The sequence below is a fragment of the Pelobates fuscus genome, chromosome 4 (assembly GCF_036172605.1).
Source record: "Pelobates fuscus isolate aPelFus1 chromosome 4, aPelFus1.pri, whole genome shotgun sequence".
Taxonomy (NCBI): domain Eukaryota; kingdom Metazoa; phylum Chordata; class Amphibia; order Anura; family Pelobatidae; genus Pelobates; species Pelobates fuscus.
Window position 1 is genome coordinate 15,622,226 of NC_086320.1, and position 15,157 is coordinate 15,637,382.

Consider the following 15,157-nt stretch of genomic DNA (forward strand, 5'->3'; position numbering starts at 1 on the left):
GCACGGCTTTAAATTCAAGTTTTCAGGCCAGAGGAACACCCCTCTGGACCTGATGGTACACAGGACAATGCAATGTCACAGCCAAAAGGAACAAAGTGCATTTTATGAAACACTCCCCCCTACCCTGGAGATAATTGGTCTCAACGGTTACAGTAACTAAATTATCTCCAGGTACATGAAATAACCACACTTTCTTATACACAAGAAAACAGAATAAAAATTGATAACTTTAGCTTGGATCTGAGCGTACAAAATATACGAATTGTGCTCAGATCTCACAAATGGTATACAAAAGCCACGGGGATAAAACATGTCTGTATGGTTATTCGACTAGTAGTAGCCCGGGGGTTCTCGGCTAGGTGATCTGGCCAGGGGTCGGTATAACTCTTGGAGATACAACTTGTCGAACGACATGTCTTTCGGAACTTATTGCCCCAACAGACATGGCAAGCTGTATCCCAGCGGGATTCGTGCAAACTATTGTCCGAGAATAGTACCATGAGTTTGACGATCAAGACCCGCTGGGCGTTCGATGACGAAAGATGGCTGCTGCCACGTGTTCGGCATATGAACGCCGACCACCCTGGTGATAAGTAATTATGTTGCGGTTAACTACAGAAACTGCAGCTTCAAGGTGGTTAATTGGGGGCACACGCCAGGGGCCGGGTGGTTGGTCGTTCGGGAGTCATTTTGGCTCTTTGTTCGGTGCCCCATTCGACCTTTTACATACGAACGGTGACCACCCTGATAACAGACAATTAGGCTGCGGTTAACCACAAACCACAGCTCCTGGGTGGTTGATTGTCGGCACACTCCTCAGGTAGGGTGGTCGTCCGTTCACCAGTTGGTTTGGTGAAAAGAAGTTGAACTGGGTTAATTAGTGGCACACACCAAGGGCCGGGTGGTCGGCAATTCATGCATATGAATGGTCTGTAAGGGTTGTTCATATACAAAGTCGCAAAATAGAAACAAAAGTAACTGAGTTGTAGAAGACAGATGGGATCTTTAACACAACACATGCTTCATTTTGTGCTGTGAGCTAACTTTTCCTTGCTACAAGTACTTTAAAGGATCCAGTGCATCACTTGCTGAATATGCTTTATGATTCTCTGTAGATTAATCTTTGAGGAAAGACTCCCTATTAGGACTAATATGTCACATTATATGTGCTCTTTTAATTTGTGAAAATCTACAAATTGTTGTATGGGGATGCTGAGATTTTATTCCTTGTGACCACAACTGTAGACTCCCTGTGTGTTGGGGTTGAGGTTTGGTCGGGTATGTAGTCTGGATCAAAATATCATGTACAAAGGTTGATTCTACGTTTGTCTGTGGCTCTTAAACACTCAACTGGATCGATCCATTCAAAGGTTTTCCATGCCTAACATGGTATAGTATAAAAATGTTGAGTCTCTGAGAGTTCTCAGAGATTCGGGTGACACCATGTCTGTGTAATCTGGTCCAAATATTTGCTCAATTTCGATAAGATTTAGGATGATGTAGCATCATCTCAGAGAGTAATTTTATTGACAGGGTACATATGTTGCTATTAAGTAATGCAAGTTTCATACAACTATCTAAGTCAAGAGCACGCTATATAAAGGGATCCCTACACATGTATACATGGGCAAATGCAAATATTACAAGTTTTAGAATGAAATGTTGTATTTCTTAAACTGTGTACGTTGTCTTTAAGAGATATTGCAAACTGACAAGGTGTTAGAAATGGAACATATTGTTTTTTCATAGATGTTTCTTTAAGCAATAACCTCAGTGCATATTATGTTCACACCATTTTGGCCCAGACGAATTACAATAACAATAATGCATAAACAAGCTTCAAGGCTATGCTACGACTCTTTCAGTACACAATATACTGTGGTAACCCCAAGTTAATGGAACTTCCCCAAATCCGGGAATCTCCCACGACTGTGCACTTATGTCTTAGTATAAACAACAGATAAGCTATTCAGACTTTGGGAAGCCATCTTGTCCCAAGTTGATGGAAGTTCCCCAGGTCCGGGAGTTTCCCATGACGTGTGCACTTGCTTTTAGTTATGGACTTTTTCATATATGAACTATGGTGACCTTAAAATGAAGACACCTAAGGTATAAATAGGTGTACTTTTAAATGTTAAGACACAGAGGAGAGACTTGGAGACAGACGCTGCTCCATCTTAAAATGACTGAGAGGCTGACATGATGACATGTTCAGAAGGGTATGTTAACCTACTAATGATATTTGCAAGCATTTAATTTCATCTTATAAACTCTGCTATAATGGATTTGATATGTCTATATTTATATTTTTATGTAATAAATATCTAAAAGACAAAACTATTGCTTCCAAGACAATCCTTATTTTATATTGTATTCTCAATTATTTACATATGTTAAATAGAGGATCTCTTACTAACTATATAACATTATGGCTAAGATATCTGTATGGTTAGCCCTGCTAAGTTCTATGCTTTAAGACATTATAGAGGTAAATAAGGGAACCGCAAGCGGTTACAAAGAAACCCTAAAATAAATCTGATTCAAACTAAAATTGGTATGCCTTACAATAATATGTTCTGAATACAGATGTTATGAGTTTATTCTGTGTAATTGGTGCCTGTGTTAATGTGTGTTTTGGATACCCATTATGAAGTGTGCATCTTAACTAGATTATTTGGTATTTTACTGTGTTGTTTTAAAACATAATTGAATGAGTTTTTCCCAGTCTGTTGCTACAGATAGAAATGCCAGCCTAATAACCTATTGAATAACTGTTTTATTGGCTGTTGAATACTAACGTGTTGTCCAAGAGCAGTGGGAGTTGGAGTAGTTCTATCAGCTCTAAGAGGCTCTGTTTTGTGATTACCTTCCTGTTTCTTACATCTTTCCTGTTCATTTGCAGAGTTTTGTGATCTTTTTTCAATGATTGTTTTGAGGTGTTAGTTTAATGAGTTTAAGACTACATTTGCAATCTATCACGGGCATAGGAACCTACATTATGTCTAACAGTGTTTCTTGTGAGGGACACAGAGTATGACATTTATTTACTTATTTTGTTAACTTATTTTGGATTGGTTATGGTTTAGTTGCGTGTCCATGAATATTGTTTTTGTATTGCTATGGCTGCTGGATATCTATTATGCGTATCTACTACATCTGTTGTGTCCTGTTTTGTGAGATGACAACATGTGTGATATGACTGCTGAGTTTGAGTTATATGGTTTGTAATGCATTGGTGTGTTATGTGTTTTATGGTCCATTGTGTAGGAGTATAAATCGTAAATACAATGTGAGCAAGATATTACTTTGCTGCAGAGGTATTTAGATAGACTGGAGGACTGGGCACTCAAATGGCAGATGAAATTTAATGTTGACAAATGCAAAGTTATGCACTTCGGCATAAAGAATACACAAGCAACGTATACCCTTAATGGAAGCAAATTAGGGATAACACGAGAAAAGAACTTGGGAATTGTTATAGACAACAAACTATGCAACAATGTGCAATGTCAATCAGCAGTTGCTAAGGTCAGTAAGGTATTGTCATGCATGAAAAAGGGCATTCATTCTCGGGACGAGAATATAATTTTGCCTCTTTATAAATCACTGGTAAGACCACACATTGAATATGCTGTGCAACTTTGGGCACCTGTTCTAAAGAAGGATATCATGGCACTAGAAAAAGTCCAGAGGCGGGCTACAAAATTAATAAAAGGAATGGAACATATCAGCTATGAAGAAAGGTTAACAAATTTAAACCTATTTAGTTTAGAAAAACGTCGCCTGAGAGGGGATATGATAACATTATACAAATATATTCGGGGCCAATACAAACCATTGTGTGGAAATCTATTCACAAACCTGACTTTACATAGGACACAAGGTCATGCGTTTAGACTGGAAGAAAGAAGATTTTGTCTAAGACAAAGGAAAGATTTTTTACTGTAAGAACAATCAGGATGTGGAATTCTCTGCCTGAAGAAGTGGTTTTATCAGAGTCCATACAGATGTTCAAACAGCTGCTAGATGCATACATGCAAAAACAGAATATTTAAGGATATAATCTTTCAATGTAGGGTAATAACTGCTTGATCCAAGGATAAATCTGACTGCCATTCTGGGGTCAAGAAGGAATTTTTTTCCTAGCTTGTTGCAAAATTGTGCTTCAAACTGTTTTTTTTTTTTTGCCTTCTTTTGGACCAACAGCAAAAAAACAAATGTGAGGAAGGCTGAACTTGATGGATGCAAGTCTCTTTTCAGCTATGTAACTATGTAAAGTGAAGAATGTCTGTATGTCATTAACACAAGCCTTCAGTGTTTTTTTTTTACAAAAGGTGAAATGCTGTCCAGCTGGCAATGATAAAACAATTGCATGCTATCACTCCTGGAGATTGAATAATATGACATTTTGCAAGAAAAGCGCTTGTTACATATCACGTGAAAGGGGCCCGTAAAATTCTGCTGTTCAAATCGTGGATCCACGTTTCCATTTTCACATTGACTAATCCTGAAAGTCATTCTTTTACTGATAAAAAGGATTAAATGGACAAGGAGATGGCTCTCCCTCATAAAGGAGTACTATTAGTGGAGTATTGTTCAGCTCAGAGTTAACCATACTTTTAACCCCTTAAGGACCAAACTTCTGGAATAAAAGGTAATCATGACATGTCACACATGTCCTGTGTCCTTAAGGGGTAAAAGTGCATTGCATTGTTTGCGTCGAAGGAAACATTATGTTTACCATATAGATTATTGAAAAAAAAAAAAAAAGGATGGATGTATAGGATAGTTTTTTTTTTCCAAAGTAAGATTCATCTAGTATGCCTCATTGATCATAGGGTAATGATGAAATGGTATTTTTAATAGAGATCAGACAATTTCTGACATTTATAAGTGAGGCAATTCTGATCTACGGAACTACTGTATTATGTTTGTATTGGTAAATTGAAAGCAGACCCAGAAGAGGATAAATAAATAATAATTTCACAAGGAGCCAAGTTATGGGAAGAGGTCACCCAATTAACTCACTAACGGGTTAAACTTGTTTTCTTGATAAGCATATTAAATTGAGCTTTTGTGGTTAGACTTTTTGATACTCAATTTGAATGTCCCAACCACATCCTTGCCAGGTTCAGGTAGCAATATGCGTTTTAATATTTGCAATATTTTTGTGTTTTCAATATATTCTGAAAATGAAAAAGTACCTAACCGCATGTTTGCATTACGCCCTTGACCCAGACTGTCAGTATTGTCAACCCTATATGAAGACTCTGCTTTCACTGTTTATGTATACACCCCTAGACAACCGTACCTTACATACACAATTTAACTATACATTAAACCTTCAAAAGCTTATTAATATTATATCTGTGTGGTACACAAGGAGGGGTGGAGGGGGGAGGGTTGGGTTAGGTAATCTCAACCTGCATAGGGAATATGCTTCCTCCTTATTCACGTTTGGTCAAACTTTTGGTCTCTTACTGGCCCTCTGTGACCTGAACTGAATTTCTTTGGAAGATTCATGAGAAAGACGCAGCAGGTTGTTTTGATATAAAGAAAGAAGGAAAAGGTATGTTGTATCAGTCACAAGGATTGCATCATTGTGATCCTAACCAGGCGAGACAAAGAGATTTGGGAGGTGATAGGAGATTGAATCAGATAAGTTTTATAGGCAGATAGAGGACATGGTCAAGGGTCTAACTTTGGTAGAGGTGGCAACTTCAGCACTGCTTTAATTGTGGACAGCAGGGTCAGTGGAAAAATGTTAGCTCAAACCCACCCCGACAGTTTCCTCAGTACCAACCACAACTTCCAATCCATACCCAAACCCAACAACCCCAGCCTAATACACAGATGGTTCATGTTTTCAATATTTTATATATAGTTTTGGCTGTTAATCCAAGAGTATTTAATTATTTGGGATTATTAAAGTAATTAATTGGGAATATCAAATCAAGGTTCGAGTTGAGGAACAGAGTTGTATTGGGAATTATCCCCAAATGTGTACGTTAAGATCATATATCTATATATAGATTTCACCAGTTTGTCACTTGCTCGAGAAAGACAGATTGCATGAAATATAAGAAAAACTGAGAAAAGTACGTTACACACGTTAAAGATTTAATTTTAGTCTCTAATTTGACTTTTAGCTAGGTAATAGATTAATTGATGTCGTATTGATCCTTGTTTTTGTATGATTGTAGAGACCGTCCTGGAGTGTTTGTGCCGCCTGATTTTTGGGACTACACACCAATCTCTCTGGCTGACCATGCACTAACTATTTTGCAGTTAAATCTGTTTGGTCAAAATCCATGCAGGCCGAAGAAACTGAGATGCTTACTTATGAGGACATAAAGTAACTTTGAAATTCCTGAAGGTGCAGTGCAGTCTAATGCCGCTGGTTCTGTTTTAACCCTTTCAACAATTGGGGTATTGCACAGAGCTTTGTGGTGAACATCCAGCAAACAAAAGAAGAACTATGTGGAAGCTGACATTGTCTTGTTGTCAGCCAGATGACTACCCTTAACTAATTTTTGGAACAAAATGTATGGTGTCCAAATTTATACTCCTTGAAAGATTTATTCTATTTTTCTGAACTATGCTGAACTATTGAACTACTTTGATATTTTATTTTTTGAGTTAGCCGGAGAGAGAGGAAGTGTTAGATGACCCAGGGAAGGATTTAGTATGTCGTTGATGTATGTTGAGTGTGCCAAGGATGGATTCCCATGTTATGAGGAACTGAGTGTGGGTATGACTGGATCGTTGGAATAGGGACATGATTAGGAGGACGCAAGGTCCTGGTTGGAATTATTGTCAGAATAGCAAGATAGAATATAATTTATCTCATGATTTAATATGTACTTCAATCAATCAAGAAGTGTTTCCCAATTCCTCCCGATGCCCAAGCTATGTACTCAGAGGTGCGGGTATCATAAGTTCATAAGTCACAAGTGGTGTCAATGTGAGTGATGACATGTTTATACGGTTGTGCCCCCCCCCCCCCCCTTCTCAGGGTTTCCACAGATGTGCTTACGAGCTTTTTGTCACTTTTTTTTTTTTTTTTTTGACCTGGCCCCAGATCACTGTGTGGACTGGTAATCCTAGATGCTGGTCCACGGATGAGGTATGGGTATTTTTCCCACTTTGTCTATATGCGTTCACATTGTGAACGAAGGAGGGAAACCAAACTGTTGGGAATAATACACAATACCTATATTGACCCAAGGCTCCAGCTACAGATGACTGGATGTTCAGACTGTTTAGAATTGGCTAACTTGGAGCATGTCAGCTATTTGAAATAATATATTTTGTCTATATACAATGCTTAGTGAAAATACCTCTAGACAGCGCTATAAACTTTCCAGTCTCTTATTTGCTGTTTTCTATTTCTGTAATTCTAACTGCGTAGTAACATATCTATTTTATGAGTGCGTAGTAACTTTTTATTTCAGCTGCGTAGTTAAACTGAAACTATGAGTACTCCCCCATTACACCTGCAAGCTAGCTATAGGATAAGTTATGTTGAGATAAGATTGATGAATGATATTATTGGATAATGTTTGTATGACCACCCCTGTTTCCTCTTGAATATAACCTGTTACACAGTCTATTAAATGTTAGGAGTCCCAGGCTTAGCACTGTGTAATAACAGAGTAATTAATGCCCTAGCCTGTTCCCTCGCCAAAAAGGTTTCAATGCGACATCCCAGGCCCTGGAGGAACTTGTTGCTAGATACCCAGGCCAATAGAAAGGCAATCCTCGAGAATAGGGCGTCCACAGACTTTTACTAAAACACGACTTAGGGTGTGATGCTGTAAGCGGGATGTGCTGTTTTAATTTATCCGACCATGGAACTATGATCCATGAACACATTTATAAATCTACACAGCTTGGTTTAAGACATTAAACAAGACCCCGGGTTCTTTGATGGCTGGGACGGGACCTTTGGGTTGGGAACCTGGCTAAGCCTACTAGTAAATAAAATATTGTATTTCCTGCTTATTGCTGTGTTGATTATTTTATTGGTTTTTCTACTTTTCAGATTGTTTTCTTGCCTATTTTCCTGTCTCAGAAAGGACACTGAGGTATGGTGATTCATGTGTAGTCTCCAGCCAAGGGAATAGTGTTGAAGATGTAATTAAAGGCCCACGGGCATGGCTGCATTCCCGGAAATACCTTGGTTTGGGGACTCTGCCTGTGAATTCCTCCTGCCCATTACTTTGGGAAGTATAGATCACGATGTGATCTAAGAGGGGATTGAAGGGTTAATCCATGCTTACAGAAGAAAAACAGTTTGAAATTTTATGCTGAAATAGCTTGAAAGTTTATGCTGAAACTGTAACTCACTATCTCTGGTATGTGCTTACAGGACAAACTTGCAATTGTAACATTTCCTATGTGCGTACGGGACAAGCTGTATGCCGCAATGTTAGAAACCTGCCCACGCAATCGCTAGCTACTGTTGCTGTATAAATATTATGTTGTATTAATAAACCGAAGAACTCGTTTGGAAACAACTACCTTGTGTGTGTCTCCTTACTTGTTCCCGAAGCGCTTTGAGGGAAGCAGGTTCCTGTCCGTCAACGAGAGCTTCATAGATTGTTCCCCCCAACAGATTGGTTATTGTGAAAATATGAGATCTTGAGGGCAAGATACCTGGAATGGGTAAAATGTATTAAATCCCACTGAGCACATGAAGTTATTCTTTAATGCTTGTGTCCAAGAGCAGAAGTTTGGGAAGTGTTTCTTTCGAATTTGGTCATCAAAGCAGCACACTAAGATTCTGGTGACTATTGGTTGAGAAAGTGGTCAATGAATACTTAGCCGATTATTATTCAGAATGTTATGTGACGGTCACAAATCTTTCATTAGATTTGTACCTCCACCTATTTACAATAAATTATATTACAGGTGTTTATCATATTTAGTTTACAACTGCTACTACATACACTTCATGTGTAATCACTTGCAAACTGAAGCTATGCATAGATAGAAACATTGCCATAATACAGACTGGGGGCTGTGTGCGGTTACTTACCTCTCCTGCAGCTCCTGTCAGCTCTCTCCTCCTCCGCGGCGGTCCTTCAGCACCTCTGTCAGCTCCCAGTGTAAGTCTCGCGAGAGCCGCGGGGTCATAGTGCGGCTCTCGCGAGACTTACACTGTGAGCTGACAGGGGAGCTGCCCGGACCAGCGCGGAGGAGGAGGGAGCTGACAGGATCTGCAGGAGAGGTAAGTGCTTCCTGCCAGCCCCCCTCCCCCCCCACTGAACTGCCAATGCCACTGGACCACCAGTGAGTGAGAGCCCCCCTCCCTGCCATGTATCAAGCAGGGAGGGGGGGCGAAAAAAAAATAATAATAATAAAATATTAAAAATAATAATTTAAAAAAATAACAATATAACAAAACATTTTTAAATAATAATTAATAAAATAAATAATAATAGAACAAAAAAAATGATTAAAATAATAATTAATAAAATAACAATAATCAAAATGCCCACCCCCCACCAACACATACACAAACACACACTGCATCACACACACTCACTGCACTCATACACACACACTGCACTCATACACACACACTGCACTCATACACACACACTGCACTCACACACACACTGCACTCATACACACACACTGCATTCATACACACACACTGCATTCATACACACACACTGCATTCATACACACACTGCATTCATACACACACACTGCATTCATACACACTGCACTCATACACACACTTGCACTCATACACACTTGCACTCATACACACTTGCACTCATACACACTTGCACTCATACACACACTGCACTCATACACACAATGCACTCATACACACACTTCACTCATACATACACACACTGCACTCACACATACAAACACTGCACTCATACACACACACACTGCACTCATACACACACTGCACACATACACACACACTGCACTCGAGTATTTACGGTAATGGAACTTTATATATATATATGTATTAAGGCCTTTTGGCCTGTAATTGTGGGAGGGGCATATGACACACCTCTTCCCTACTTAAGGGACACCCCTTACCTGGCTCCATATCGTTCGAGGTCAGTGCTGCATCATTTCCACTTCCGGGTCATCCAGACGCCATTTTACCTGATTACTCCATGAGGTTTTTTAAGCAGAGCTGTGTCAGGAATCCAGCCACAGGCTTTTCCGGCCTACCACCTTCTTTCTTCAATCCATCGCCGTGGATGGTGTCCAAGTGACTCACAAACTGTAAGTCAACCTACCCGTTATGCCAGGCATCAGTCCCACGGCACCATGCACGGGTCAGGTCCTCACTTTACGGCTGCACTTTGTCTAAGTCTGTTCTAAAACCATTGCATGTTCATGCATATCATTCGTTTAAACCCCCTACCGGTCTTTGGGTGTACTACAGGCTTCTTAGACATTATTGCATTTCATGTACAAACCAACGAACCACTGCATTTTCGCCTACACACTGACCCCTACCGGTCATTCGGTGTACTACAGGCTTCTCAGACATTATTGCATTTCATGTACAAACCATCAAACCACTGCATTTTCGCCTACACCCTGACCCCTACCGGTCATTCAGTGTACTACAGGCTTCTCAGACATTATTGCATTTCATGTAAAAACCAACCTTGCTTCATTTAAACGATTGTCATTTCGGTTTGTGTTTTCTGGTCGGCACTTATTCATAGTATATTCTATGCACGATTGCTGTTCGCATTAAAATGCATACGGTTAAGCTATTCATGCTAACTTCTGTTTCCCTTCATACTAAGATTCGGTTATTCTGCTATGTATTCACATAGATCTTTTTCGTGAGTTACATTTCATCATTTCATGTATTTACATTTGGTTAAAAAGTTGCTTGGTTAAATAGACAGACCATTTTCATGCTATTTTTAAGGTATCATTTATTACATCAAGGGTATGAAACCAGCTAACATTTCTGTATAGACATTGGACTCCCACGCTTACTGGAGTTTTTTTTTTATAATTATCCATTTCATTATAATTAAATCAGTCTACGTTACATGTCTCATTTCTTAGTTGTTAACCATGACACAAGGATTTAATTCCTTTTCATGCATACTCGGGTTGAATCACACGTACTGATCCAACCAATCATACGTTTCCTGCACAGTAATCGGTTAAACTTTCAAATACTTATTTTACACGATCTTAGGTTGTCTATTTTGTTTCAGTTTGCTTATTATATATATATATATGGTTTTAATAATAATAGTTATTTTATTTTACAATGCAGATATTACATGTATATTACTGTTATGGTTAGCCTACATTACGGCTCCTTTTTCTGTCATGCTCGTACGACCAGGGGCGGGCTGGGCCGGGGGGCAGGGAGGCAATTGCCCCCCAGGCCGCCCGAAATTCTTTTAGGACCGGCCGCGGCGGGCCGGCCCTTTAAATGCTGCAGCCGCCGAGCGCTCTGTAAAGAGCGCTCAGACGGCTGCAGCAGCTTTTCCCTCCCTCCCCTCCCCTGTAGGTGGCCGAGCTGCACTCCGGTCCGCGGTCCCGGCCGGAGTGATGGGAAGGTGCACACTGAGTGTGCACTTCCTGTCAGTCCGGCCGGGTACAGGAAACAGAAACTCCTGTTCCGCGCGGAACAGGAGTTTCTGTTTCCTGTACCCGGCCGGACTGACAGGAAGGTGCACACTGAGCACCTTCCTATCACTCCGGCCGGGACCGCGGACCGGAGTGCAGCTCGGCCACCTACAGGGGAGGGGGTAAGAAGAAGGGGGGGGGGGGGGGAGAGAGTAAAAAGAGGGGAGGGGGGGAGAGTAAGAAGAGGGGAGGGAGGGAGGGGGGGGAGAGTAAGAAGAGGGGGGGGAGAGTATGAAGAGGGGAGGGAGGGAGGGGGGGAGAGTATGAAGAGGGGAGGGAGGGGGGGAGAGTAAGAAGAGGGGAGGGAGGGGGGGAGAGTAAGAAGAGGGGAGGGAGGGGGGGGAGAGTAAGAAGAGGGGAGGGAGGGGGGGAGAGTAAGAAGAGGGGAGGGAGGGGGGAGAGTAAGAAGAGGGGAGGGAGGGAGGGGGGGAGAGTAAGAAGAGGGGAGGGAGGGGGGAGAGTAAGAAGAGGGGAGGGAGGGGGGAGAGTAAGAAGAGGGGAGGGAGGGGGGAGAGTAAGAAGAGGGGAGGGAGGGGGGAGAGTAAGAAGAGGGGAGGGAGGGGGGGAGAGTAAGAAGAGGGGAGGGGGGGGAGAGTAAGAAGAGGGGAGGGGGGGGAGAGTAAGAAGAGGGGAGGGGGGGAGAGTATGAAGAGGGGAGGGAGGGGGGAGAGTAAGAAGAGGGGAGGGAGGGGGGGAGAGTAAGAAGAGGGGAGGGAGGGGGGGAGAGTAAGAAGAGGGGAGGGAGGGGGGGAGAGTAAGAAGAGGGGAGGGAGGGGGGGAGAGTAAGAAGAGGGGAGGGAGGGGGGGAGAGTAAGAAGAGGGGAGGGAGGGGGGGAGAGTAAGAAGAGGGGAGGGAGGGGGGGAGAGTAAGAAGAGGGGAGGGGAAGGAGGGGGGGAGAGTAAGAAGAAGGGGGTAGTAAGAAGAGGGGGGGAGTAAGAAGAGGGAAGGGGGTAGTAAGAAGAGGGGGGGGAGTAAGAAGAGGGGAGGGGGAGTAAGAAGAGGGGAGGGGGGAGTAAGAGGGGCGGGGGGAGTAAGAAGAGGGAAGAGAGGGAGTAAGAAGAGGGAAGAGAGGGAGTAAGAAGAGGGGAGGGGGGATAATAAGAGGGGGGAGTAAGAAGAAGGGGAGATAAGAAAAAGAGGGGGGTAAGAAGAAGGGGGGAGTAAGAACAAGAGTGGGGAGTAATTAGAAGAGGGGGTAAGAAGAAGAAGGGGGAGTAAGAAGAAGAGGGGGGAGTAAGAAGAAGAGGGGGGAGTAAGAAGAAGAGGGGGGAGTAAAAAGAAGAAGGGGGGTAAGAAGAAGAAGGGGGGTAAGAAGAAGAAGGGAGTAATAAGAAGAAGGGGGTAAGAAGAACAAGGGGGGGAGTAAGAAGAACACAGGGAGGAGGGATGGTAAGAAGAACACAGGGGGGGTGAGAACACACAGAGGGAGGAGTGAGAAGAACACAGGGAGGGTGGAGGGGGGATGAGAAGAGCACAGGGAGGGTGGGTGAGTGTGAGAAGAGACCGCTAGGGGAGGGTGGGGGAGAGGAGAGACCACTAAGGGGCAGGGGAGAGCTCTAAGGGACAGAAGGGACAGCTCTATAGGACAGGGGGCAAGACAGGGAGCTCTTTAACACTACGCGCGCACACACACACACACAATGCATCCCTATACATACACAGAAACACACAATGCATCCCTATACATACACAGAAACACACAATGCATCCCTATACATACACAGAAACACACAATGCATCCCTATACATACACAGAAACAGAACAGGCTTCCCTTACACACAGAGAAACACACAATGCATCCATTACACACACACACACAATGCAACCCTTACACACAAAGACAATGCATCATTTGCACACATACACAGAAACATACACTGCAAACCCTTACACACACATGCAAACACACACACTGTTTTTCTTACATACACACAGAAACACAATGCATCTCTTACACTCAATGCACACACATACAGACACACACCTTGCATCCCTTATGCATACAAACACAGATTCACACAATGCATCCCTCACACACAACCAGAAACACATAATACATCCCTTATACACAAATACACACTGTTCCACTACACACAAACACACTGCATCACCTGCACAAACTGGTATCCCTATACACTACATACCATAAGCACACATATTAGATAACACATAACACATCCCCTACACACTCCACTCCCTGTGAGCGAGCTCATGGGTGGGTGGAACATATAAGTGGACTTATGAGTGGGCCTTATGGGCATACTCACCGTCAGGCACTGGAGCCCAGACCTTGAGCTGTGTAAGAGGCCCCCAAAAAATGGAGCTGCTTCCAATTCTCCCAGAACGTTGAATTTTGTGACCACAGTTGCAAACAGCCTCCAGAGGTCCTGTTCTACACCAGACCAGTGGAGCCAAACTGCAGCCCATCATCATCCTCATCCAATTGTAAGTAGGCAATCTAGTATATTATTAGTGACACTAATCTATAATTTACCTCACATTAAAGGGACACTATAGCTTAATGAAGTGGTTCTGGTGTCTATAGCTGGTCCCTGCAGGCTTTTTAATGTAAACACACACTGTGTGCAGCACTGGCGTTAGTTCATATGGAAGATCATATGGGTGGGGCATTGTGATGTCACATGGGGGGGTGGCGCAATGGGCCACTTGACTGGTTTTGCCCCCCAGGCCTAAGGCTGCCAGCCCTCCCCTGCGTACGACATACCACGAGTTCAAGGACACGGTCCTATTTTCAAAGAGTATAATGGAGATATGATGTTATTACAACCATGTACATTACGATTACATGGCACTAACTATTCAGGCCATTTCTTATCATACTCATACGATATACCACGAGTATATAAGAACACGGTCCTACCTTCCACAGAGGGTTTCGGGTTGAATCACACGCATTGGTTCAACCACTCATACGTCACGTTACAACATTTTCTGCATAGATTGTCATTTCACATGGCATTTACAAACTCAGGCCTTTTCTTGACACACTCAGACGACGTAACACGAGTATTCAAGAACACGGCATATACGTCTCACAAGACTTTCGGTTTTTGAATCACACGTTCTGGTTCATACATTCATACGTCACTTTACAGCAACATTTATGATTCTGCATATTGTCACTTCACATTAAAAAGTCCCTTGCATTCCCAGATCAGTTTAGTGACATGCATATCATCTGATCACCTTCCATATATACACATTACACGGCCAATCCCCTGCTGCCAGGTATCGGACTCAGCGTAACGCTTGTCACTAAGCATGGGCAGTCATGTCACTATCATACTCATAGATTTTACACCTCCCACACATACTGCTAGAAGCCCTAATCCCAGCCTATACAGATTACACAGGTCTCACAGGATCCATTCTCACTCTATCCCTTTTTAGGTTTATCCAGGTTTTCATACCTGTCGAATCTCAAAACTTCATACATACTACCAGGTACGTAAGCCTGCTCACGTTGTAGTTCACATACGTTTCATTCTTCT